Source organism: Macaca thibetana, chromosome 8 (genome assembly GCF_024542745.1).
Source record: "Macaca thibetana thibetana isolate TM-01 chromosome 8, ASM2454274v1, whole genome shotgun sequence".
Taxonomy (NCBI): domain Eukaryota; kingdom Metazoa; phylum Chordata; class Mammalia; order Primates; family Cercopithecidae; genus Macaca; species Macaca thibetana.
Window position 1 is genome coordinate 99144544 of NC_065585.1, and position 27001 is coordinate 99171544.

Sequence of the window (27001 nt, forward strand, 5' to 3'; positions counted from 1 at the left end):
TGGCCTGGGGGAAATAGGATATATATTCAGCTAAAAACTGGAGAGAAGCTTTCTGAGAAACTGCGCTGTGATGTATGCATTCCACTCAGGGAGTTATATCTCTTTTCTCATAAGGAACTGTTTGTACACTGTTCCTGTAAAATTAAAAAAGTGATATTCAGAGCACATTGAAAACTATGGTGAAAAGTGAAAATCATCAAATAAAACCCAGAAAGAAGCATTTCAAGAAACTACTCTTTGACATGTCCATTCATTTCACAGAGTTAAAGCTTACTCTACATTTCCCAGTTTGGAAAGACTGTCTTTGAGGATTCTGTGAAGGGATATTAAGTGGCAACCGGAGGCATGTGGTGAGCAAGGAAGTGTCTTCCGTTGAAAAATAGAGAGAAGCTTTCTGAGCAACTCTGCTGTTATGTTTGAATTCACCACATAGAGTTAAATCTTTCTTTGGATTGAGCAGTTTGAAATCACTGTTTCTGTGGAATCTGAGAAAGGACATTTAGAAACGCTCTTTAGAATATGCTGAAAAAGAAATAACCTCAGATAGAAACCAGAAGGAAGCATTCTGTGAACCTGCTCTGTGTCGTGTGAATTCCGCTCACACAGGTAAGCTTCTCTTTTCATTCAGCAGTACTCTAACATTGTTTTTGTTTAGTCTGCTAAGGGATATTCGGGAATGTTTTGAGGCTTACTGTGAAAAAGGAAATATCTTCAGACACAAAATGGGAAAACCTTTCCAAGGAGCTGTTTTGTGACGTGTGCATTCCAATCACAGAATTATGCCTTTCTTCTCATAGAGGATAGTGGATTGCCTTTTAGAGAAAAAGCTTCCAAAGGACATTCTGGAGTATATGGGTGGCTATGGTGAAAAAGGAAATATCCTCAGACAGAAACTGGAAAGATTTCTGTGAAATTGCTTTGTGATAGATATGTTTATTCATCTCACATAGATAAAACTTTCCTTATATCATGCACTTTGGAAACTCCATCATGGACAGATCCATGAAGGGATGTGCAGTAGCATATTCAGGCCTATGGTTGAAAAGGAGATAATTTCAGATAAAAACTGGACGGAAGCTTTCTGAGAAACTGATTTGTGATGTGTGCATTCCACTCAGGGAGTTATACCTCTTTTCTCATAAGGCAGTGTTTGAACACTGTTCCTGGAAAACTGAAAAAATGATATTTCGAAACACATGGGAGACCATGCTGAAAAGTGAAATATCCTGAAATAAAACCCAGAAAGAACTGTTCCACGAAACTGCTCTCTGATGTGTGCATTCATTTCAGAGTGTTAAAGCTTACTTTATATTTCCCAGTTTGGAAAGTCTGTCTTTGTGGATTCTGCAAAAGGATATTAAGTCGCAACCAGAGACCAGTGTTCAGCAAGGAAAAGTCTTCCACTGAAAACTGAAGAGAAGTTTTCTGAGCAACTGCTTTGTGACGTGTGTACGTATCTCATAGAGTTTAATCATTCTTTGGATTGAGCAGTTTGAAATCACTCTTTCTGTGGAACCTGAGAAAGGACATTGGGAACACTCTTAAGAATGTGCTGAAAAAGAACAACTATCCAATAAAAACCATAAGGAAGCTTTCTGTGAAACTGCTCTGGGTCACGTGAATTCCACTGTCACAGTTAAGCTTCTATTTTCATTGAGCAGTATTCGAACACTGTTTTAGGTTAGTCAGCTAAGGGATACTTGGGAGTGCTTTGAGGCTTATGGTGAAAAAGAAATATCTTCAGATAGAAACTGGAGAGATTTCCAAGGAGCTGCTTTGTGACATGTGCATTCCACTCACTGTTATACTTTTCTTCTCATAGAGGATTGGGGAATCCCTTTTGGAGAAAAAGCTACCAGGGGACATTTGGGAGTATATGGACGGCTATGGTGGAAAAGGAAATATCCTTAGACAAAAACTGAAAATATGCTTTCTGTGTAACTGCTTTGTGACAGATATGTTTATTCATCTCACATAGATAAACTTCCTTTCTATTACGCAGTTTTGAAACGCTGTCATGGATGGATTCTAGAAGGGACATTCAAGAGCATATTCAGACCAATGGTGAGAAAGGAAATATCTTCAAATAAAAACTGGAGAGATGCTTTCGGAGAAACTGCTTTGTGATGTGTGCATTCCACTCAGCGAGATTTACCTCTTTTCTCATAAGGCAGTTTTTGATCACTGTTCCTGTAGAACTAAAAAAGTGATATTTCTTAGCACATTGAAAACTATGATGAAAAGTGAAATATCCTCAAATAAAACAGAGAAAGAAGCATTCCAAGAAACTGCTCTATGATATGTGCATTCATTTCACAGAGTTAAAGCTTACTCTACTTTGCTCAGTTTGGAAAGTCTGTCTTTGAGGAATCTGTGAAGGGATATTAAGTGGTGCCCAGAGGCTTCTGGTGAGCTAGGAAGTGCCTTCCGATAAAAACACGAGAGAAGCTTTCTGAGCAACTGCTTTTTGATGTGTGTATCCAGCTCATATAGTTAAACCATCCTTTGGATTGAGCAGTTTGAAATCACTGTTTTTGTGGAATCTGAGGAAGTACATTTGGGAACGTTCCTTAGAATATGGAGAAAGAAATATCCTCAGGTAAAATCCAGAAGGAAGCATTCTGTGGAACTGCTCTGTGTCGTCTTAATTCCTCTTGCCCAGTTAAGCCTCTCTTTTCATTGAGCAGTTTTCTAACCCTATTTATGTTTAGCATGTGAAGGGATATTCGGCAGTGCTTTGAGGCTTACGGTGAAAAAGAAATATGCTCAGACCGATACTGGAGAGCAGCTTTCTCAGGAACTGCTTTGTGACGTGTGCATTCCACTCACAGTGTTATACCTCTCTTCTCATACAGCATAGGGGAAACCCTTTTGGAGAAGAAGGTGGCAAGTGATATTCGGGAGTATGTGGATGCCTATGGTGAAATGGGAAATAGTCTCAGACAAAAACTGGAAAGAAACTGCTCTCTATGAACTTTCTCTTTATGAAACTGCTCTGTGATTTGTGTATTCATCTCACATATATAAAGCTTCCTTTACATTACCGCAACTTGGAAACTCTGTTATGGAGAGGTCCCCAAAGGGACATTCAGGAGCACATTCAGGACTATGGTGAAAAAGGAAATATCTTCAGATAAAAACTAGAAAGAAGTTTTCTGGGAATGTGCTTTTTGCTATGTTTATTCATCTCACATAGATAAAACTTTCTTTACATTATGCAGCTTGGAAACTCCATCATGGATGGATCCGCGAAGGGATGTTTGGGATCACATTTGGGCCTTTGGTGAAAAAGGAAATATCGCCAGATCAAAAGTGGAGAGAAGGTTTCTGAGAAACTGCTTCGTGATGTGTGCATTTCACTCAGGGAGTTATACCTTTCTTCTCATAAGGCACTGTTTGAACACTGTTCCTGTAAAACTAAAAAAGTAATATTTGGAGCACATTGAAGACTATGGAGAAAAGTGAAATGTCATCCAATAAAACCCAGAAAGAAGCATTCCAAGAAACTGTTCTCTGACATGTCCATTCATTTCACAGAGTTAAAGCTTACTCTGCATTTCCCAGTTTGGAAAGTCTGTCTTTGAGGATTCTGCGAAGGGATATTAAGTGGCAACCAGAAACCTGTGGTGAGCAAGGAAATGTCTTCCATCGAAAATTGGAGAGAAGCTTTCTGAGCAACTCTTTTGTGATGTTTGTATTTATCTCATAGAGTTAAATCATTCTTTGGATTGAGCAGTTTGAAGTCACTGTTTCTGTTGAATCTGAGAAAGGACCCTTGGGAACACTCTTTTGAATATCCCAAAAAAGAAATAACCTCAGATAGATATCAGAAATAAACTTTCTGTGAAACTACACTATATTGCGTGAATTCCGCTACACAGTTAAGCTTCCCCTTTTTATTGTGAAGTATTCTAACACTGTTTTTGTTTAGTCTGTGAAGGGATATTCGGGAGCGCTTTGAGGCTTATGGTGTAAAAGGAAATATCTTCAGATAGAAACTGGCGAGAAGCTTTCTGAAGATCGGCTTTGTGATGTGTGCATTCCACTGACAGAGTTATACCTTTCTTCTCATAGAGGATTGGGGAATCCCTTTTGGAGAAAAATCTACCAGGGGTCATTTGGGAGTATATGAACAGCTATGGTGAAAAAGGAAATATCCTCAGACAAAAATTGGAAGGAAGCTTTCTGTGAAACTGCTTTGTGATAGATAAGTTTATTCATCTCATATAGATAAAACTTTCTTTCAATTACGCAGTTTTGAAACTCCATCATGGGTGGATTCGCGAAAGGACATTCAGGAGCACATTCAGGCCTATGGTGAAAAAGGTAATATATTCAGATAAAAACTGGATAGAAGCTTTCTGCGAAGCTGCTTTGTGATGTGTGCATTCGACTCAGGGACTTTTATCTCTTTTCTCATAAAGCAGTGTTTTAATACTGTTCCTGTAAAACTGAAAATGTAATATTTCAGAGCGCATTGAAGACTATGGCCAAAAGTGAAATATCCTCAAATAAAACCCAGAAGGAAGCGTTCCAAGAAACTGCTCTGTGATATGTGCATTCATTTCACAGAGTTAAAGCTTACTCTTCATTGCCCAGTTTGAAACTCTGTCTTTGAAGAATCTGTGAAGGGATATTAAGTGTTGCCCAGAGGCTTGTGATGAGCAAGGAAACGTCTTCCGATGAAAACTGGAGAGAAGCTTTTTGAGCAACTGCTTTGTGATGTGTGTATTGGTCTCATAGAGTTAAACTACTGTTTGGATTGAGTGGTTTGAAGTCACTGTTTTTGTGCAATCTGAGGAAGGACATTTGGGAAGGCTCCTTAGAATATGGAGAAAGAAATATCCTCAGGTAAAATCCAGAAGGAAACTTTATGTGAAACTGCTCTGTCTTTTTAATTCCTCTCGCTCAGTTTCACCTCTCTTGTCATTGAGCAGTTTTCTAACCCTGTTTATGTTTAGTGTGTGAAGGGATATTCGGGAGCGCCTTGAGGCTTGCAGTGAAAAAGGAAATATGTTAAGATAGAAACTGGAGAGAAACTTTCTGTGGAACTGCTTTGTGACGTCTTCATTCCACTCACAGTGTTATACTTCTCTTCTCATACACCATCAGGGAAACCCTTTTGGAGAAAAAGATACCAAGGGATATTTGGTAACATATTGACGCATATGGAGAAAGGAGAAATAGCCTCAGATAAAAACTAGAAAGAAGCTTTCTGTGAAACTTTTCTGTGCTATGTGTATTCACCTCACATAGATAAAGCTTTCTTTACATTACACTGCTTGGAAACTCTGTCATGTACAGATCCACAATGGGACATTCAGGAGCACATTCAGGACTATGGTGAAAGAAGAAATATCTTAAGATAAAAACTGGAAAGAAGACTTCTGTGGATCTGCTTTTTGCAATGTTTATTCATCTCACATAGATAAAGCTTTCTTTACCTTAAGCAGCTTGGAAACACTGTCATGGACGGATTGGCGAAGGGACCTTCGGAGCACATTCAGGACTATGGGGAAAATCGAAATATCTTCAGACAAAAACCAGAGAGATGCTTTCTGAGAAACTGCTTTGTGATGTGTGCATTCCACTTAAGGAGGTATACCTCTTTTCTCATAAGGTGGTGTTTGGACACTGTTCCTGTAAAACTGAAACAGTGATATTTCAGAGTGCATTGAGGACTACGGCGAAAAGTGAAATATCCTCAAATAAAACCCAGAAAGAAGCCTTCCAAGAAACTGCTCTCTGATACGTGTTTTCATATCACAGAGTTAAAACTTACTCTACATTGCCCAATTTGGAAACTGCATCTTTGAGGAATCTGCGAAAGGATATTAAGTGGCCCCTGGAGGCCTGTGGTGAGCAAGGTAATGTCTTCCTTTGAAAACTGGAGAGAAGGTTTCTGAGCAACTGCTTTGTGATGTGTGTATTCATCTGGTAGAGTTAAATCATTCTTTCCATTGAGCAGTTTGAAATCACTGTTTCTGTGGAACCTAAGAAAGGAAATTTGAGAACATTCTTTAGAATATGCTGAAAAACAAATACCTTCAGATAAAACACAGAAGCAAGCTTCCTGTGAAACTGCTCTGTGTCATATGAATTCCACTCACCCAGTTAAGCTTCACTTTTCATTGAGCAGTTTCCTAACACTGTTTATGTTTAGCATGCCTAGGCATATTAGGGAACACTTTGAGGCTTACAGTGAAAAAGTAAATATATTCTGATAGAAACTGGAGAGAGGCTTTCCGAAGTGCTGCTTTGTGACGTGTGCAAATATAACACTCACAGTGTTATATTTCTCTTCTCATACAGCATCTAGGAAACCCTTTCTGTGCAACTGTTCTTAGATATGTATATTCATCTCACATAGATAAATCTTTCTCTACATTTCGCAGCTTGGAAACCCTGTCATGGATGGATCCATGAAGGGACATTCAGGAGCACATTCAGGACTATGGTGAAAAAGTAAATATCTTCAGATAAAAACTAGAAAGAAGTTTTCTGTGAATCTGCTTTTTGCTTTATTTATTCATCTCACATAGATAAAATTTTGTTTATATTATGCAGTTGGAAACTCCATCATGGATGGATCTGTGATGGGATATTTGAAAGAGCATTCAGGCCTATTGCAAAAAAGGAAATATATTCTGATAAAAAGTGGAGAGAAGCTTTCTGAGAAACTGCTTTGTGATGTGTGCATTCTACTCACAATGTTACACTTCTCTTCTCATACAGCATTGGGGAAACCCTTTTGGAAAAAAACAACAAGGGATATTTGGGAACATATTGACGAATATGGTGAAAAGGGAAATAGCCTCAAGGAAAAGCTGGAAAGAAGCTTTCTGTGAAACTGCTCTGTGCTATGTGTATTCATCTCACATAGATAAAGCTTTTTTACATTACGCAGCTTGCAAACTCTGTCATGGACGGATCCGCGAAGGGACATTCGGGAGAAAATTCTGGACTATGGTGAAGAAGGAAATATCTTCAGATAAAACCTGGAAAGAAGCTTTCTGTGAATCTGCTTTATGCTATGCTTATTCATCTCATATAGATAAAGCTTTCTTTACATTACACAGCTTGGAAACTCCGTCATGGATGGAATCACAAAGGGACATTAGGGAGCACATTCAGGACTATAGTGAAAATGGAAGTATCTTCTGATAAACATGGATACAAGTTTTCTGAGAAACTGTTTTCTGATGTGTGCATTCCACTCAACGAGTTATACCTCTTTTCTCATAAGGCAGTGTTTGAACATTGTTCCTGTAAAACCAAAAATGTTATATTTCGGAGTGCATTGAAGACTATGGGGAAAAGTGTCCTGTCCTCAAATAAAATCCAGAAAGAAGCGTTCCAAGAAACTGCTCTCTGATATGTGTATTAACGTCACAGAGTTAAAGCTTACTCTACATTGCCCAGTTTGGAAAGTCTCTCTTTGAGGAATCTGCGAAGTTATATTAAGTGGCGCCTGGAGGCCTGTGTTGAGCAAGGAAATGTCTTCCATTGAAAACTGGAGATAATCTTTCTGAGCAACTGCTTTGTGATGGGGTGTAATCATCTCATAGAGTTAAATCATCCTTTGGAAGGAGCAGTTTAAAATCACTGTTTCTGTGGAATCTGAGAAAGCATATTTGGAAATGCTCTTTAGAATATGGAGAAAGAAATATCCTCAGATAAAAACCAGAAAGAAGCTTCCTGTGAAACTTCTCTGTGTCGTGTGAATTCCACTCCCCCAGTTAAGCTTCACTTTCATTGAGCAGTTTCCTATCACTGTTTATGTTTAGCGTGCATAAGGATATTCGGGAACACTTTGAGGCTTATGATGAAAAAGGAAATATGTTCTGATAGAAACTGGAGAGAGGCTTTCTGAGGTGCTGCTTTGTGACATGTGCATTCCACTCACAGTGTTCTACCTGTCTTCTCATACAGCATCTAGAAAACCCATTCTGTGAATCTGTTTTTAGATACGTGTATTCATCTGACATACATAAATCTTTCTCTACATTTCGTAGCTTGGAAACTCTGTCATGGATGGATCCACGGAGGGATATTCGGGAGCACATTCAGAACTATGATGTAAAAAGAAATATCTTCAGATAAAAAATGGAAAGAAGCTTTCTGTGAATCTGCTTTTTGCTGTGTTTATTCATCTCACATAGATGAAACTTTCTTTATGTTACGCAGTTTGGAAACTGTTATCGATGGATCCACGACGGGATAATCGAAAACACTTTCAGGCCTATGGTGAAAAAGGAAATATATTCCGATAAAAACTGGAGAGAAGCATTCTGAGAAACTGCTTTGTGATGTGTGTATTCCACTCAGGGTGTTATACCGCTTTTCTCATAAGGCAGTGTTTGAACACTGTTCCGGTAAAATGAAAAAGTGATATTTTGGAGTGCATTGAAGACTATGGTGAAAAGTGATATATCCTCAAATAAAACCCAGAAAGAAGCATACCAAGAAACTGCTTTCAGATATGTGCATTCATTTCACAGAGGTAAAGCTTACACTACATTGCCCAGTTTGCAAATTCTGTCTTTCAAGAATCTGCGAAGGGATAGTAAGTGGTGTCCGTTCACCAGTGGTGAGCAAAGAAATGTCTTTTGATGAAAACTGCAGAGAAGATTTCTGAGCAACTGCTTTGTGATGTGTGTATTCATCACATAGAGTTAAATCATTCTTCGGATTGAACAGTTTGAAATCACTGTTTCTGTGGAATCTGAAGAAGGATATTTGGGAACGCTCTTTAGAATATGGAGAAAGAAATATCCTCTGATATAAACCAGAAGGAAGCTTTCTGTGAAACTGCTATGTTTCACTGCTATGTTTGAATTCCTTTTGCTCAGTTAAGCTTCTCTTTTCATGGAGCACTTTTCTAACACTCTTTATGTTTAGCAAGCGAAGGGATATTTGGGAGTGCTTTGAGGCTATGGTGAAAAAGGAAATATGTTCAGATAGAAACTGGAGAGAGGCTTTCCCAGGAACTGCTTTGAGACTTGTGCATTTCACTCACAGTGTTATACCCCTCTTCTCGTAAAGGACTGGGGAATGCCTTTTGGAGACAACGATACCAGGGACATTTAGGTTTATATGGACGGCTATGGTGAAAAAGGAAATAACCTCAGAGAAAAACTGGAAAGAAGCTTTCTGTGAATCAGCTTTTTGCTATTTCTATTTATCTCACATAGATAAAACTTTCTTTACATTACACAGCTTGGAAACTCTGTCATGGATGGATCCGCAAAGGGACATTCGGGAGCACATTCAAGGCTATTTTGAAAATGGAAATATTTCAGATAAAAACTGGACAGAAGCTTTGTGAGGAACTGCGTTGTGATGTGTGCATTCCACTCAGGGAGTTATACCTCTTTTCTCATAATGCAGTGTTTGAACACGTTTCCTGTAAAACTGAAAAAGTGATATTTCAGAGTGCATTGAAGACTATGGTGAAAATTGAACTATCCTCAAATAAAACCCAAAAGAAGCATTCCAAGAAGCAACTCTCTGATGTGCGCATTTATTTCACAGAATTAAAGCTTATTCTACATTGCCCAGTTTGAAAACTCTGTCTTTGAGGAATCTGCGAAGAGATATTATGTGGCGCCCGGGGGCCTGTGGTGAGCAAGAAAATTTCTTCCGTTGAAAACTGGAGAGAAGCTTTCTGAGCAACTGCTTTGTGATGTGTGGATTCATCTCATAGAGTTAAATCATTCTTTGGATTGAGTAGTCTGAATTCATTGTTTCTGTGGAGCCTGAGAAAGGACATTCTGAAACGGTCTTTAGAATATGCTGAAAAGGAAATACCCTCAGATAAAAACCACAAGGAAGCTTTCTGTGAAACTACTCTCGGTCCTGTGATTTCCACTCACACAGTTAAGCTTCTCTTTTCATTGAGCAGTATTCTAACACTGTGTTTAGTCTGCAAAGGATACTCAGAAGCGCTTTGAGGCTTATGGTGAAAATAGAAATAACTTCAGATAAACACTAGAGAGAAGCTTTCTGAGGAGCTTCTTGGTGATGTGTGCATTCCACTAACAGAGTTAGACTTTTCTTCTCATAGAGGATTGGTGAATCCCTTTTGGAGAAAAAGCTACCAAGGGACATTCAGGAGTATATAGATTGCTATTGTGAAAAAGGAATTACCCTCTGACAAAAACGGGAAAGAAGCTTTCTGTGAAACTGCTTTGTGATAGATACGTTTATTCATCTCACATAGATAAAACTTTCTTTGTATTATGCCGTTTGGAAACTCCGTAAAGAACAGATCTGCAAGGGGACATTCGGGAGTACCTTCAGACCTATGGTGAAAAAGGAAATCTCTTCATATAAAAATTGGAGAGAAGCTTTCTGAGAAACTGCTATGTGATGTGTGCTTTCCACTCAGGGAGATATACCTGTTTTCTCATAAGGCAGTGTTTCAACACTGTTTATGTAAAACCGAAAATGTGATATTTCATAGCGCATTGAAGACTAAGGCGAAAAGATAACACTCCTCAAATAAAACCAGGAAAGAAGCGTCCCAAGAAACTGCTCTCTGATATGTGCATTCGTTTCACAGAATTAAAGCTTACTCTACATTGCCCAGTTTGGAAACACTGTCTTTGTGGAATCTGCGAAGGGATATCAAGTGGCTCCCAGAGGTCTGTGGTGAGCAAGGAAATGTCTTCCATTGAAAACTGGAGAGAAGATTTCTGAGCAACTGCTTTGCGATGTGTGTATTCATCTCATAGAGATAAACCATTCTTTGGATTGAATTGTTTTAAATCACTGTTTCTGTGGAATCTGAGGAAGGACATTTGGGAACGCTCTTTAGAATAGGAAAACTAAATATCCTCAGATAAAAACAAGAAGGACGCTTTCTATGAAACTGCCGTGTGTCATGTGAATTCCTCTTACTCAGTTAAGCTTCTCTTGCATTGACCAGTTTTCATACTGTTTATGTTTAGTGTGCGAAGCGATATTCGGGAGTGCTTTCAGGCTTACAGTTAAAAAGGAAACATCTTCAGATAGAAAATGGAGAGAAGCTTTCCAAGGAACTGCTTTGTGGTGTGTGCATTCCACTCAGAGTGTTTTACCTCTGTTCTCATACAGTATCGGGAAAACATTTTGGAGAAAAAGGTAGCAAGGCATATTCGGGAGCATATGACGCCTATTGTGAAAAATGAAATAGCCTCAGATAAAAACTGGAAAGAAACTTCCTGTGAAACTGAGCACATTCAGGACTGTGGTGTAAAAGGAAATATCTTCAGATTAAAACTAGTAAGAAACTTTCTGTGAATCTGCTTTTTGCTATGTTTTTCACCTCACATAGATAAAGCTTTCTTTACATTATGCAGCTTGGAAACTCCGTCATGTATGGATCTCTGAACGGATATTCGGGATCACATTTGGGCCTATGGTGAAAAAGGAAATATCATCAGATAAAAACTGGAGAGAAGCTTTCTGAGAAACTATTTTGTGATGTTTTCATTCCATTCAGGGAGTTATAACTTTCTTCTCATCAGGCACTGTTTGAACAATGTTCCTGTAAAACTAAAAAAATGATACTAGAGCATATTGAAGACTATCACAAAAAGTGAAATGTCATCAAATAAAAGCCAGAAAGGAGCATTCCAAGAAACTGCTCTCTGACATGTCCATTCACTTCACAGAGTTAAAGTTTACTCTACATTTCCCAGTTTGGAAAGTCTGTCTTTGAGGTTTCTGCAAAGGGATATTAAGTGGTAACTGTAGGCCTGTGGCAAGCAAGGAAATCTCTTCCGCTGAAAATTGGAGAGAAGCTTTCTGAGCCACTTTTTTGTGATGTTTGTATTCAGAGCATAGAGTTACATCATTCTTTGGGTTGAGCACTTTGAAATCACTGTTTCTGAGGAATCTGAAAAAGGACATTTGGGAATGCTCTTTAGAATATGCTGAAAAAGAAACAACTGCAGATAGAAACCAGAAGGAAGCTTTCTGTGAAACTGCTTTCTGTCATGTGAATTCTGCTCGCACAGTTAAGCATCTCTTTTCATTGAGCAGTATTCTAACACTTTTTCTCCAAAAGGGTATCCCCAATGCTGTATGAGAAGAGAGGTATAACACTGTGAGTGGAATGCACACGTCACAAAGCAGTTTCTAAGAAAGCCTCTCTCCAGTTTCTATCTGAATATATTTCCTTTTTCATCGTAAGCCTCCAAGCACTCCTGAATATCCCTTCTCACGCTAAACATAAACAGGATTATAAAACTGTTCAATGAAAAAGGAGGCTTAAGTGAGGGAAAGGAATTAAGACGACACAGAGCAGTTTCACAGAAAGCTTCATTTCGGATTTTACCTGAGGACATTTTTCTCTCCATATTCTAGTGAGCATTCCCAAATGCCCTTCCTCTGATTCCACAGAAACAAGGATTTCAAACTGCTCAATCCAAAGAATGATTTAACTCTATGAGAGGAATGCAAACATCACAAAAGAGTTGCTCAGAAATCTTCTCTCCAATTTTCAATGGAAGACATTTCCTTGCTTGCCACAGGCCTCCAGTGCCACCCTTTTGGAGAAAAAGGTACCAAGAGATATTCAGGGGCATATTAATGCCTATGGTGAAAAGGAAAATAGCCCCAGACAGAAACTGTATAGAAGCTTTCTGTGAAACTGCTCTGTGCTATGTGTATTCATCTCACATAGATAAAGCTTTCTTTACATTACGCAGCTTCAAAACTGTCATGGACAGATCCACAAAGGGACATTTGTGAGCACATTCAGGACTATGGTGAAAAAGGAATACCTGCGGATAAAAACTTGAAAGAAGCTTTCTGTGAATCTGCTTTTTGCTGTTTTTTCATTTCACAGAGACAATGCTTTCTTTACATTATGCAGCTTGGAAACTCTATCATGGACGGATCTGTGAAGGGCATTCAGGAGCACATACAGGACTATGATGAAAAGGGAAATATCTTCAGATAAAAACCAGAAGGAAGCTTTCTGTGAAACTACTATGTGTCTTGTGAATTCCTGTCACTCAGTTAAGCTTCTCTTTTCATTGAGTAGTTTTCTAACACTGTTTATGTTCAACGTGCGAAGGGATATTTTGGAGCGCTTTTAGGATTACGGTGAAAAAGGAAATATGTTCAGGTAGAGACTGGAGAGAAGCATTTCAAGAAACTGCTTTGTGATGTGTGCATTGCACTCAGGGAGTTATACCTCTTTTCTCATAAGACAGTGTTAGAACTCTGTTCTTGTAAGATGAAAAAGTGATATTTTGGAGTGCTTTGAAGACTATGGCAAAAAGTGATATATCCTCAAATAAAACCCAGAAAGAAGTGTTCCAAGAAACTGCTCTCTGATATGTGCATTCATTTCATAGAGGTAAAGCTTACTCTACATTTCCAAGTTTGGAAACTCTGTCTTTGAGGAATCTGTGAAGGGATATTAAGTGGTGCCCCGAGGATTGTGGTGTGTAAGGAAACGTCTTCTTATGAAAACTGGAGAGAAGCTTTCTGAGCAACTACTTTGTGATGTGTGTATTCGTCTCATAGAGTTAAACCATTCTTTAGATTGAGCACTTTGAAATCACTGTTTTTGTGGAACCTGAGAAATGACATTTTGGAATGCTCCTTAGAATATGGAGAAAGAAATATCCTCAGGTAAAATCCAGAAGGAAGCTTTCTGTGAAATTGCTCTGTGTCATCTTAATATTGTTTGCTCAGTTAAGCCTCTCTTTTCATTGTGCATTTTTCTAAACCTGTTTGTATTTAGCGTGTGAAGGGATGTTCGGAGTGCTTTGAGGCTTTTGGTGAAAAAGGAAATATGTTCAGACAAAAACTGGAGAGAAGCTTTTCGAGGAACTGCTTTGTGATGTGTGCATTGCACTCACTGTGTTATACCTCTCTTTTCATACAACATTGGGGAAACCCTTTTGGAGAAAAAATACCAAGTGATATTCGGGAGCATTTTGATGCTTAAAGTGAAAAGGGAAATAGACTCAGACAAAAACTGGAAAGAAGAATTCTATGAAACTGCTCTGTGATATGTGTATTCATCTCACATAGATCAAGCTTTCTTTACATTATGCAGCTTGGAAACTCTGTCATGGAGGGATCCATGAAGGGACATTCGGGAGCACATTCAGGACTATGGTGAAAAAGGAAATATCTTCAGATAAAAGATGGAAAGAAGGTTTCTGTGAATCTGCTTTGTGATGTGTGAATTCCACTCAGGGAGTTATACCTTTTTTCTCATAAGGCTCTGTTTCAACACTGTTCCTGTAAAATTACAAAAGTGATATTTGGAGCACATTGAAGACTATGGCAAGAAGTGAAATGTCGCCCAATAAAACCCAGAAAGAAGCATTCCAGGAAACTGCTCTCTGACATGTCCATTCATTTCACAGAGTTAAAGCTTACTTTACATTTCCCAGTTTGGAAAGTCTGTCTTTGAGGTTTCTGCGAAGGGATATTAAGTGGCGACCGGAGGCCTGTGACGCGTAAGGAAATGTCTTAGGTTGAAAATTAGAGAGAAGCTTTCTGAGCAACTCTTTTGTGATGTTTGTATTCATCTCATAGAGTTAAATCATTCTTTGGATTGAGCAGTTTGAAATCACTGTTTCTGTGGAACCTGAGGAAGGACATTTGGGAATGCTCTTTAGAATATCCTGAAAAAGAAATAACCTCAAATAGAAACCAGATGTAAGCTTTCTGTGAAACTGTTCTGTGTCACGTAAATTCTGCTCAACCAGTTAAGCTTCTCTTTTCATTGAGCAGAATTCTAACACTGTTTTTTATTAGTCTACAAAGGGATATTCGGGAGCGCTTTGAGGCTTACGGTGAAAAAGTAAATATCTTCAGATAGAAACTGGAGAGAAGCTTTCCGAGGAGCTGCTTTGTGACATGTGCATTCTGCTCACAGAGTTATGGCTTTCTTCTCATAGAGGATTGGGGAATCCCTTTGGAGAAAAAGATACCAAGGGACATTCGGGAGTATATGGACTGCTATGGTGAAAAAGGATATATCCTCAGACAAAAACTGAAAATAAGCTTTCTGTGAATCTGCTTTGTGATAGATATGTTTATTCATCTCACATAGATAAAACTTTCTATTATGCAGTTTTGAAACGCCATCATGGAAGGATTCGCGAAGGGACATACGGGAGCACAGTCAGGCCTATGGTGAAAATGGAAATATCTTCAGATAAAAACTGTAGAGAATCTTTCTGTTAAACCGCTTTGTGATGTGTGCATTCCATTCAGGGCCTTATACATTTTTCTCATGAGGCAGTGTTTGAACACTGTTCCCGTAAAACCCAAAAAGTGGTATTTCGGAGCGCCGTGAAGACTATGGTGAAAAGTGAAATATCCTCAAGTAAAACCTAGAAAGAAGAGTTCCAGGAAACTGCTCTCTGATATGTGCATTTTTTTTTTTCACAGAGTTTAAGGTTACTCTACATTACCCACTTTGGAAACTGTGTCTTTGAGGAATCTCTGAAGGGATATTAAGTGGCACCCGAAGGCCTGTGGTGAGGAAGGAAATATCTTCCAATGAAAATTGGAGAGAAAGTTTCTGAGCAACTGCTTTGTGATGGGTGTATTCATCTCATAGAATTAAACCATTCTTTGGATGGAGCAGCTTGAAATCCCCGTTTGGGTGGAATCTGAGGAAGGACATTTGGGAACGTTTTTTAGAATATGGAGAAAGAAATATCCTCAGATGAAAGACAGAAGGAAGCTTTCTGTGAAACTGCTCTGTGTCATGTGAATTCCTCTCGCTCAGTTAAGCTTCTCTTTTCATTGAGCAGTTTTCTAACACTGTTTATGGTTAGCATAGAAAGCGATATTCGGGAGTGCTTTGAGGCTTACGAGGAAAAAAGATATATGTTCAGATAGAAACTGGAGAGAAACTTTCCGTGGAACGGCTTTGTGACGTGTGCATTGCACTCACAGTGTTATACGTATCTTTCCATACAGCATCGGGGAAACCCTTTGGAGATAAAGGTACTTAGGGATATTCAGGAGCATATAGACGCCTATGGTGAAAAGGAAAATAGCCTCAGACAAAAACTGGAAAAAAAAATTCTGTGAAATTGCTCTGTGATATGTATATTCATCTCACTTAGATAACATTTTCTTTCTATTATGCAGCTTGGAAACTCTGTCATGGACGGATCTGTGAAGGGACATTCGAGAGCACATTCAGGCCTACAGTGGAAAAGGAGATGTCTTCAGATAAAAACTGGATAGAAGCTTTCTGAGAAACTACTTTCTGATGTGTGCATTCCACTCAGGGAGTTATACCTCTTTTCTCATCAGGCAGTGTTTGACCACTGTTTCTGTAAAACCAAAATAGTAATATTTCGGAATGCATGGATGACTATGGCAAAAAGTGAAATATCCTGAAATAAAACCCAGAAACAAGCGTTCCAAGAAACTGTTCCCTGATATGTGCATTCATTTCAGAGAAGTTAAAGCTTATTCTACATTTCACAATATGGAAAGTCTGTCTTTGAGGATTCTGTGAAGGGATATTAAGTGGGGACTGGAGGCCTGTGGCGAGCAAGGAAATGTCTTACGTTGAAAACTGTAGAGAAACTTTCTGAGCAACTGCCTGTGATATGTTTTTCATCTCATAGAGGTAAATCATTGTTTGCATTGAGGAGTTTGAAATCACTCTTTCTGTGGAACCTGAGAAAGGACATTTTGGAACGCTCTTAAGAATATGCTGAAAAAGGAATACGATCCATGAATAACCATAGGAAGCTTTCTGTGAAACTGTTCGCTGTTGCGCGAATTCCGCTCACCCAGTTAAGCTTATCTTTTCATTGAGCAGTATTTTAACACTGTTTTTGTTTAACTGCAAAGGGATATTCGGGAGTGCTTTGAGGCTTATGGTGAAAAAGGGAATATCTTCAGATAGAACCTGGAGACAAGCTTTCCGAGGAACTGCTTTGTAGTGTGTGCATTCCACTCACAGAGTTATACTTTTCTTTTCATAAAGGATTGGGGAATTCCTCTTGGCGAAAAAGCTACCAGTGGACATTTGGGAATATATGGATGGCTATGGTGAAACAGAAAATATCCTCCTACAAAAACTGAAAAGAAGCTTTCTGTGAAACTGCTTTGTGATAGATATGTTTATTCATCTCACATAGATGAACTTTATTTCTATTACGCAGTTTTGAAACACCATCATGGATGGATTCACGAAGGGACATTTGGGAACACATTCATGCCTATGGTGAGAAAGGAAATATCTTCAGATAAAAACTGGAGAGAAGTTTTCTGAGAAACCGCTTTGTGATGTGTGCATTCCACTCAGGGAGGTTTACCTCTATTCCCATAATGCAGTGTTTGAACACTGTTCCTGTAAAACAGAAAAAAGTGATATTTCGGAGCACATTGAAGACTATTGCAAAGTGTGAAATATCCTCTAATAAAATCCATAAGGAAGCGTTCCAAGAAACTTCTCTCTGATATGTGCATTCATTTCACATAGTTAAAGCTTACTCTACATGGTCCACTTTGGAAACTCTGTCATTGAGGAATCTGCGAAGGGATATTAAGTGGCACCCGGAGGCCTGTGGTGAGCAAGGAAACATCTTCCCATGAAAACTGGATAGAAGCTTTCTGAGAAACCGCTTTGTGATGTGTGCATTCATCTCATAGAGTTAAACCATTCCTTGGATTGAGTAGTTTGAAATCACTGTTTCTGTGGTATCTGAGGAAGGACATTTGGGATCGCTCTTTGGAATATGGAGAAAGAAATATCCTCAGATGAAATCCAGAAGGAAGCTTTCTGTAAAACTGCTATCTGTTGGGTGAATTCCTCTCGCTCACTTAAGCTTCCCTTTTCATTGAAGAGTTTTCTAACACTCTTTAGGTTTAGTGTGTGAAGGGGTATTTGGAAGAGCTTTGAGTCTCACAGTGAGAAAGGAAATATGCTGAGATAGAAACTGGAGAGAAGCTATCAGAGGAACTGCCTTGTGACGTGTACATTCCACTCACAGTGCTATACCTCTCTTCTCATACAGCATTGGGGAAACCCTCTTGGAGAAAAAGGAACCAAGGGATATTGGGGAGCATATTGATGCCTATGGTGAAAATGGAAATAGCCTCAGACAAAAACTATGAAACTGCTCTGTGATATGTGTATTCAACTCACATAGATAAAGCTTTCTTTACATTATGCAGCTTGGAAATCCGTCAAGGATGGATCCGCAAAGGGATATTTGGGATCACATTTGGGCCTATGGTGAAAAAGAAAATATCATCAGATAAAAACTGGAGAGAAGCTTTCTGTGAAACTGCTTGGTGATGTGTGCATTCCACTCAGGGAGTTATACCTCTTTTCTCATAAGGCAATGTTTGAAAACTGTTCCTGTAAAACTAAATAAGTGATATTCGGAGCCCATTGAAGGCTATTGCGAAAAGTGAAATGTCAGCAAATAAAACCCAGAAAGAAGCATCCCAAGAAACTGCTCTCTGACGTTTCCATTCATTTCACAGTGTTGAAGTTTACTCTACGTTTCCCAGTTTGGAAAGTCTGACTTTGAGGATTCTGGGAAGGGATATTAATTGGCACTGGAGGCCTGTGGCGAGCAAGGAAATGTCTTCCATTGAAAATTGGAGAGAAGATTTCTGAGCAACTCTTTTGTGATGTTTGCATTCCTCTCATAGAGTTAAATCATTCTTTGGATTGAGCAGTTTAAATCCTTGTTTCTGTGGAATCAGAGGAAGGGCATTTGGGAATGCTCATTAGAATATGGAGAGAAAAATGTCCTCAGGTAAAATCCGAAATGAAGCTTTCTGTGAAACTGCTCTGTGTCGTCTTAATTCCTTTCCCTCACTTAAGCCTCCTTTTTCATTGAACAGTTTTATAATCCTGTTTATGTTTAGCGTGAGAAGGGATATTCAGGAGTGCTTGGAGGCTTACGATGAAAAAAGAAATATGTTCAGATAGAAACTGAAGAGAGGCTTTCTTAGAAACTGCTTTGTGACGTGTGCATTCCACTCACAGTGTTATACCTCTCTTCTCATACAGCATTGGGGATACCCTTTTGGAGAAAAAGGTACCAAGTGATATTCAGGGGCATTTTGATGCCTATGGTGAAAAGGGAAATAGCCTCAGAGGAAAACTGGAAAGAAGCTTTCTGTGAAACTTCTTTGTGATATGTGCATTCCACTCAGGGAGTTATACCTCTTTTCCTATAATGCAGTGTTTGAACACTGTTCCTGTAATACTGAAAAAGTGATATTTCGTAGCACCTTGAAGACTATGGTGAAAAGGGAAATATAATCAAATAAAACCAAGAAAGAAGCGTTCCAAGAATCTACTCAGTGATATGTGCATTCATTTCACATAGTTAAAGCTTACTCTACATTGCCTAGTTTGGAAACTCTGTCTTTCATGAATCTACAAAGGGGTAGTAAGTGGCGCCTGGAGGCCTGTGTTGATCAAGGAATTGTCTTCTGTTGAAAACTGGAGAGAAGCTTTGTGAGCAACTGCTTTGTGATATTTGTATTCGTCTCATAGAGTTAAATCATTCTTTGGATTGAGCAGGTTGAAATCACTGTTTCTGTGGAACCTGAGAAAGTACATTTGGGAACGTTCCTAGGAATATGCTGAAAAATAAAGACCCTCAGATAAAAACCAGAAGGAGGCATTCTGTGAAACTACTCTGTGTCGTGTGAATTTCACTCATACAGTTAAGATTCTGTTTTCATTGAGCAGTATTCTGACACTGTTTTAAATTAGTCTACTAAGTGATATTCGGGAGCGCTTTGAGGCTTATGGTGTAAACGTCTTCAGATGGAAATTGAAGAGAAGCTTTCTGAGGAGCTGCTTTGTGACATGTGCATTCCACTCACAGATTTATACCTTTCTTCTCATACAACATTGGAGAAACCCTTTTGGAGAAAAAGGTACCAGGGGATAATGGGGAGCATATTGAGGCCTATAGTGAAAAGGGAAATAGCCTCAGAATAAAACTGGAAAGAAGCTTTTTGTAAAACTGCTCTGTACTATGTGTACTCATCTCATATAGATAAAGCTTTCCTTACATTATGCAGCTTGGCAACTCTGTCATGGACGGATCCATGAAGGGACATTTGGGAGCACATTCAGGACTATGGTGAGAAAGGAAAGGTCCTCAGACAAAAACTGGAAAGGAGATTTCTGTGAAATTGTTTTGTGATAGATATGTATATTCATATAACATAGATAAAACTTACTTTATATTACGCAGTTTGTAAACTCCATCATGGACGTATCTGCGAAGCGACATTCGGGAGCACATTGAGGCCTATGGTGAAAAAGGAAATATCTTTATTTTAAAAACTGGAGAGAAGCTTTCTGAGAAATTGCTTTGTGATGTGTGCATTCCACTCAGGGAGTTATACCTATTTTCTCATAAGGCAGTGTTTGAACACTCTTCCTTTAAAACTAAAAAAGTGATATTTCGGAGCACCTTGAAGACTATGACGGAAAGTGAAATATCCTCAAATAAAACCCAGACAGAAGCGTTCCAAGAAACTGCTCTTTGATATGTGCATTCATTTCACAGAGTTAAAGATTACTCTACATTGCCCAGTTTGGAAACTTTGTCTTTGAGGAATCTGCGAAGGGATATTAAGTGGCGCGGAGAGGCCTGTGGTGAGCAAGGTAATGTTCTCTGATGAAAACTAAAGAGAAGCTTTCTGAGCAACAGCTTTGTGATGTGTGTATTCATCACATAGAGTTAAACCACTATTTGGATTGAGCAGTTAGAAATCACCGTTTGGGTGGAATCTGAGGAAGGACATTTGGGAACGCTTTTTAGAATATGGAGAAAGAAATATCCTCAGATGAAAACCAGAAGAAAGTTTTCGGTGAAAGTGCTATGTGTCAAGTGAATTCCTCTCCCTTGTTAAGCTTCTGTTTTCTTTGAGAAGTTTTCTAAAACTGTTTATATTTAGTCTGTGAAGGGATATCCTGGAGCACGTTGAGGCTTATGGTGAAAACCGAAATATCTTGAGATAGAAACAGGAGAGAAGCGTTCTGAGGAGCTGCTTTGTGACGTGTGCATTCCACTCACAGAGTTATACTATTTTTTTCATAGAGGATTGGGAAATCCCTTTTAGAGAAAAAGCTACCAAGGGATATTCACCATATGGGAGGGCTGCAGTGAAAAAGGAAATATCCTCAGGCAAAAACTGAAAAGAAGCTTTCTCTGTAAATGCTTTGTGATAGATATGTTTACTCATCTCACAGATAAAACTTTCCATATATTAGGCAGTTTGGAAATTCCATCATGGATGGATGTGCGAATTGACATTTGGGAGCAAATTCAGGCCTATGGTGAAAAAGGAAATATCTTCAGATAAAAACTGGATAGAAGCTTTCTGAGAAACTGCTTTGTGATGTGTGCATTCCACTCAGGGAGTTATACTTCTTTTCTCATAATGAAATGTTTGAACACTGTTCCTGTAAAACCGAAAAATAGATATTTCAGAGCACATTGAAGACTATGGAGAAAAGTAAAATATCCTCAGACAAAACCCAGAAAGAGCATTCTAAGAATCTTCTCTCTGATATGTGCATGCATTTCACAGAGTTAAAGCTTACTCTACATTGCCCAGTTTGGAAACTCTGTCTTTGTGGAATCTGCAAAGGGGTAGTCAGTGGCGTTCGAAGGCCTCTGTTGAGCAAGGAAATGTCTTCTGTTGAAAACTGGAGAGAAGCTTTGTGAGCAACTGCTTTGTGATATTTGTATTCATCTCATAGAGTTAAATCATTCTTTGGATTGAGCAGGTTGAAATCACTGTTTCTGTGAAACCTGAGAAAGTACATTGGGAACACTCTTAAGAATATGCTGAAAAATAAAGACCCTCAGATAAAAACCAAAAGGAGGCATTCTGTGAAACTGCTCTCTGTTGTGTGAATTCCGCTCATACAGTTAAGCTTCTGTTTTCAATGAGCAGTATTCTAACACTGTTTTAGATTACTCTCCTAAGGGATATACGGGAGCGCTTTGAAGGTTATGGTGTAAACGGAAATATCTTCAGAGAGAAACTAGAGAGAAGCTTTCTGAGGAGCTGCTTTGTGACATGTGCATTCCACTCATGGAATTATACCTTTCTTCTCATACAGCATTGGAGAACCCTTTTGGAGAAAAAGGTACCAAGGGATTACTGGGAACATATTGAGGCCTATGGTGAAAAGGGAAATAACCTCAGACAAAAACTGAAAAGAAGCTTTTTGTGAAACTGCTCTGTGCTATGTGTACTCACTTCACATAGATAAAACTTTCTTTACATTACGTAGCTTGGAAACTCTGTCATGGACGGATCCATGAAGGGACATTCGGGAGGACATTCAGGATTATGGTGAAAAAGGAAAGGTCCTCAGACAAAAACTGGAAAGAAGATTTCTGTGGAACTCCTTTGTGATAGATACATTTATTCTTATCACATAGATAAAACTTTCCTTATATTATGCAGTTTGTAAACTCTATCATGGGCGTATTTGTGAAGGGACATTCGGGAGCACATTCAGGCCTATGGTGAAAAAGGAAATATCTTTAGATAAAAACCGGAGAGAAGCTTTCTGAGAAACTGCTTTGTGATCTGTGCATTTCACTCAGGGAGTTATACCTATTTTCTCATAAGGCAGTGTTTGAACACTGTTCCTGTAAAACCGAAAAAGTGATATTTCAGAGCACCTTGAAGACTATGGAGGAAAGTGAAATATCCTCAAATAAAACCCAGAAAGAAGCATTCCAAGAATCTGCTCTCTGATATGTGCATTCATTTCACACAGTTCAATTTTCTAACACTGTTTACTTTTAGCGTGTGAAGGGATATTTGGGAGCATTTTGAGGCTTACGGTGAGAAAAGAAATATGTTCAGATAGAAATTGGAGAGAAGCTTTCTGAGGAAATGCTTTGTGACGTGTGCATTCCACTCGAAATGTTATACTTCTCTTCACATACAGCATTGGGGAAACCCTTTTGGAGAAAAAGTACCAAGGGATATTCAGGGGCATATTGATGCCTATGGTGAAAATGGAAATAGCCTCAGACAAAAACTGGAAGGAAACTTTCTATGAAACTGCTCTGTGCTAAGTGTACTCATCTCACATAGATAAACCTTTCATTACATTATGCAGCTTGGAAACTCTGTCATGGACGGATCCTGAAGGGACATTCGGGAGCACATTCATGACCGTGGAGAAAAAGAAAATATCTTCAGATAAATCTTTAAAGAAGTTTCTATGAATCTGATTTTGCTATGTTTATTCATTTCACAAAGATAAAGGTTACTTTTCCTTATGCAGCTTGGAAACTTCCTAATGGACGGATCCACGAAAAGATATTCGGGATCACATTCAGGCCTATGGAGAAATAGAATATATCTTCAGATAAAAACTGGAGAGAAGCTTTCCGAGAAACTGCTTTGTGATGTGTGCATTCCACTCAGGGATTTATACCTCTTTTTTCATAAGGCAGTGTGTTTGAACACTGATCCTGTAAAACTCAAAAAGTGATATTTCGGAGCTCATTCAAGACTATGGTGAAAAGTGAAATATCGTTAAATAAAACCCAGAAAGAAGCGTTTAAAGAAACTCCTCTCAGATATATGTATTCATTTTACAGAGTTAAAGCTTACTCTACATTGCCCAGTTTGGAAACTCTGTCTTTCAGGAATCTGCGAAGGGATATTAAGTGGCGCCCGGATGCCTGAGGTGAGCTAGAAAATGTCTTTCCATGAATCTTGGAGAGAAGCTTTCTGAGCAACTGCTTTGCGAGGTCTGTATTCATCTCATAGAGTTAAACAATTCTTTGAATTGAGCAGTTTCAAATCACTGTTTCTGTGGAATCTAAGGAAGGACATTTGGGAACGCTCTTTGGAATATGGAGAAAGAAATATCCTCCAGCAAAAACCAGAAGGAATCCTTCTGTGAAACTGCTCTGTATGGTCTTAATTCCTCTCACTCAGTTAAGCCTCTCTATTCATGGAGCAGTTTTCTGACACTGCTGGTGTTTAGCGTGCGAAGGGATATTCGGGAGCACCTTGAGGTTTATGGTGAAAAAGGAAATATTTTCAGAGAGAAACTGGAGAGAAGCCTTCTGAGGGACTACTTTGTGACGTGTGCATTCCTCTGTTATACCTCTCTTCTCATACAGCATCGGGGAAACACTCATACAGCATTTGGAGAAAAAGGTACCAAGTGATATACGGGAGCATATTGATAGCAATGGAGAAAAGGGAAATAGCCTCAGATAAAAACTGGAAAGAAGCTTTCTGTGAAACTGCTCTGTGATATGTGTATTCATCTCACATAGATAAAGCTCTCTTTACATTACACAGCTTGGAATCTTTGTCATGGACAGAACCGTGAAGCGAGACTGGTGAGCACATTCAGAACTATGGTGTAAAAGTAAATATCTTCAGATAACTTGAAAGAATCTTTCTGTGAATCTGTTAGTTATGTTTATTCATCTCAGATAGATAAAGCTTTCTTTATATTATGCAGCTCAGAAACTCTGTCATGGATGGATACATGAAGGGACATTCGGGAGCACATTCAGGCCTATGGTGAAAATGGAGATATCTTCAGATAAAAACTGGATAGAAGCTTTCTGAGAAACTGCTTTGTGATGTGTGCATTCCACTCAAGGAATTATGCCTCTTTTCTCAAAAGGCAATGTTTGAACACTGTTCCTGTAAAACCAAAACGGTGATATTTCGGAGTGCATTGAAGACTAAGGTGAAAAGTGAACTATCCTCAAATAAAACCCAGAATGAAGCATTCCAAGAAACTGCTCTCTGATATGTGTATTCATTTCACAGAGTAAAAGCTTACTCTACATTTCCCAGTTTGGAAATTCTGTCTTTGAGGAATCTCTGAAGCCATATTAAGTGGCGTCCAGAGGCCTGTGATGAACGAGGAAATGTCGTCCAACGAAAACTGGAGAGAAGCCATCTGAGCAATTTCTTTGTGATGTTTCTATTCATCTCATAGAGTTAAATCATTCTTTGGATTGAGCAGTTTCAAATCACTCTTTCTGTGAAATCTGAGGCAGTATATTTGAGAATGGTCTTTAGAATATGGAGAAATAATCTGATAAAAGCCAGAAGGAAGCTTTCTGTGAAACTGCCATGTGTCATGTGAATTTCTCTCACTCACTTAAGATTCTCTGTTCACTGAGCAGTTTTCTAACACTGTTTATGTTTAGCATGCAAATAGATATTCGGGAGCACTTGAGGCTTAGGGAGAAAAAGGATATATGCTCAGATATAAACTTGAGAGAAGCTTTCTGTGGAACTGCTTTGTGACGTGTGCATTCCACTCACAGTGATATAAATCTCTTCTCATACAGCATTGGTTAAACCCTTTTGGAGAAAAAGGTACCAGGGGATATTTGGGAGCATATTGACGCCTATGGTGCAAAGGGAAGTAGCCTCAGACAAAAACTGAAAAGAAGCTTTCTGTGAAACTGCTATGTGATATGTGTATTCATCTCACATAGATAAAGCATTCTTTACATTACACAGCTTGGAATCTCTGTCATGGATGGATCCATGAAGGGACATTTGGGAGCATATTCATTACTATGGTGAAAAAGGTAATATCTTCAGATAAAAAATGTAAAGAAGATTTCTGTGAATTTCCTATTGGTATGTTTATTTATCTCACATAGATAAAGCTTTCTTTACATTATACAGCCTGAAAAATCCATCATGGATGGATCCGCAAAGGGACATTCGAGATCATATTCAGGCCTGTGTTGAAAAAGGAAATATCTTCAGATAAAAACTGGAGAGAAGCTTTCTGAGAAACTGCTTTGTGATGCGTGGAATCCACTCACGGAGTTATACCTCTTTTCTCATAAGGCAGTGTTTGAACACTGTTCCTGTAAAACCAAAAAGGAATATTTCAGAGCACATGGAAGACTATGGCAAAAAGTGAAATCTCCTGAAATAAAACCCAGAAAGAAGCCTTCCAAGAAACTGCTCTCTGATATGTGCATTCATTTCACAGAGTTAATGCATACTCTACATTGCCCAGTTTGGAAACTCTGTCTTTTAGGAATCTGCAAAGGTGTATTAAGTGTCACCCGGATATCTGTGTTTAGCAAGGAAATGTCTTCCGTTGAAAACTAGAGAGATGCTTTCTTTTTTTTTATTTTTTATTTATTATTATTATTATACTTTAAGTTCTAGGATACATGTGCATAATGTGCAGGTTTGTTACATATGTATATTTTTGCCATGTTGGCATGCTGCACCCATCAACTCATCAGCACCCATCAACTCGTCATTTACATCAGGTATAACTCCCAATGCAATCCCTCCCCTCTCCCCCCTCCTCACGATAGGCCCCGGTGTGTGATGTTCCCCTTCCCGAGTCCAAGTCCAAGTGATCTCATTGTTCAGTTCCCACCTAGGAGTGAGAACATGCGGTGTTTAGTTTTCTGTTCTTGCGATACTTTGCTAAGAATGATGGTTTCCAGCTGCATCCATGTCCCTACAAAGGACACAAACTCATCCTTTTTGATGGCTGCATAGTATTCCATGGTGTATATGTGCCACATTTTCTTAATCCAGTCTGTCGCTGATGGACATTTGGGTTGATTCCAAGTCTTTGCTATTGTGAATAGTGCCACAATAAACATACGTGTGCATGTGTCTTTATAGCAGCATGATTTATAATTCTTTGGGTATATACCCAGTAATGGGATGGCTGGGTCATATGGTACATCTAGTTCTAGATCCTTGAGGAATCGCCAGACTGTTTTCCATAATGGTTGAACTAGTTTACAATCCCACCAACAGTGTAAAAGTGTTCCTATTTCTCCACATCCTCTCCAGCACCTACTGTTTCCTGACTTTTTAATGATTGCCATTCTAACTGGTGTGAGATGGTATCTCATTGTGGTTTTGATTTGCATTTCTCTGATGGCCAGTGATGATGAGCATTTTTTCATGTGTCTGTTGGCTGTATGAATGTCTTCTTTTGAGAGATGTCTGTTCATATCCTTTGCCC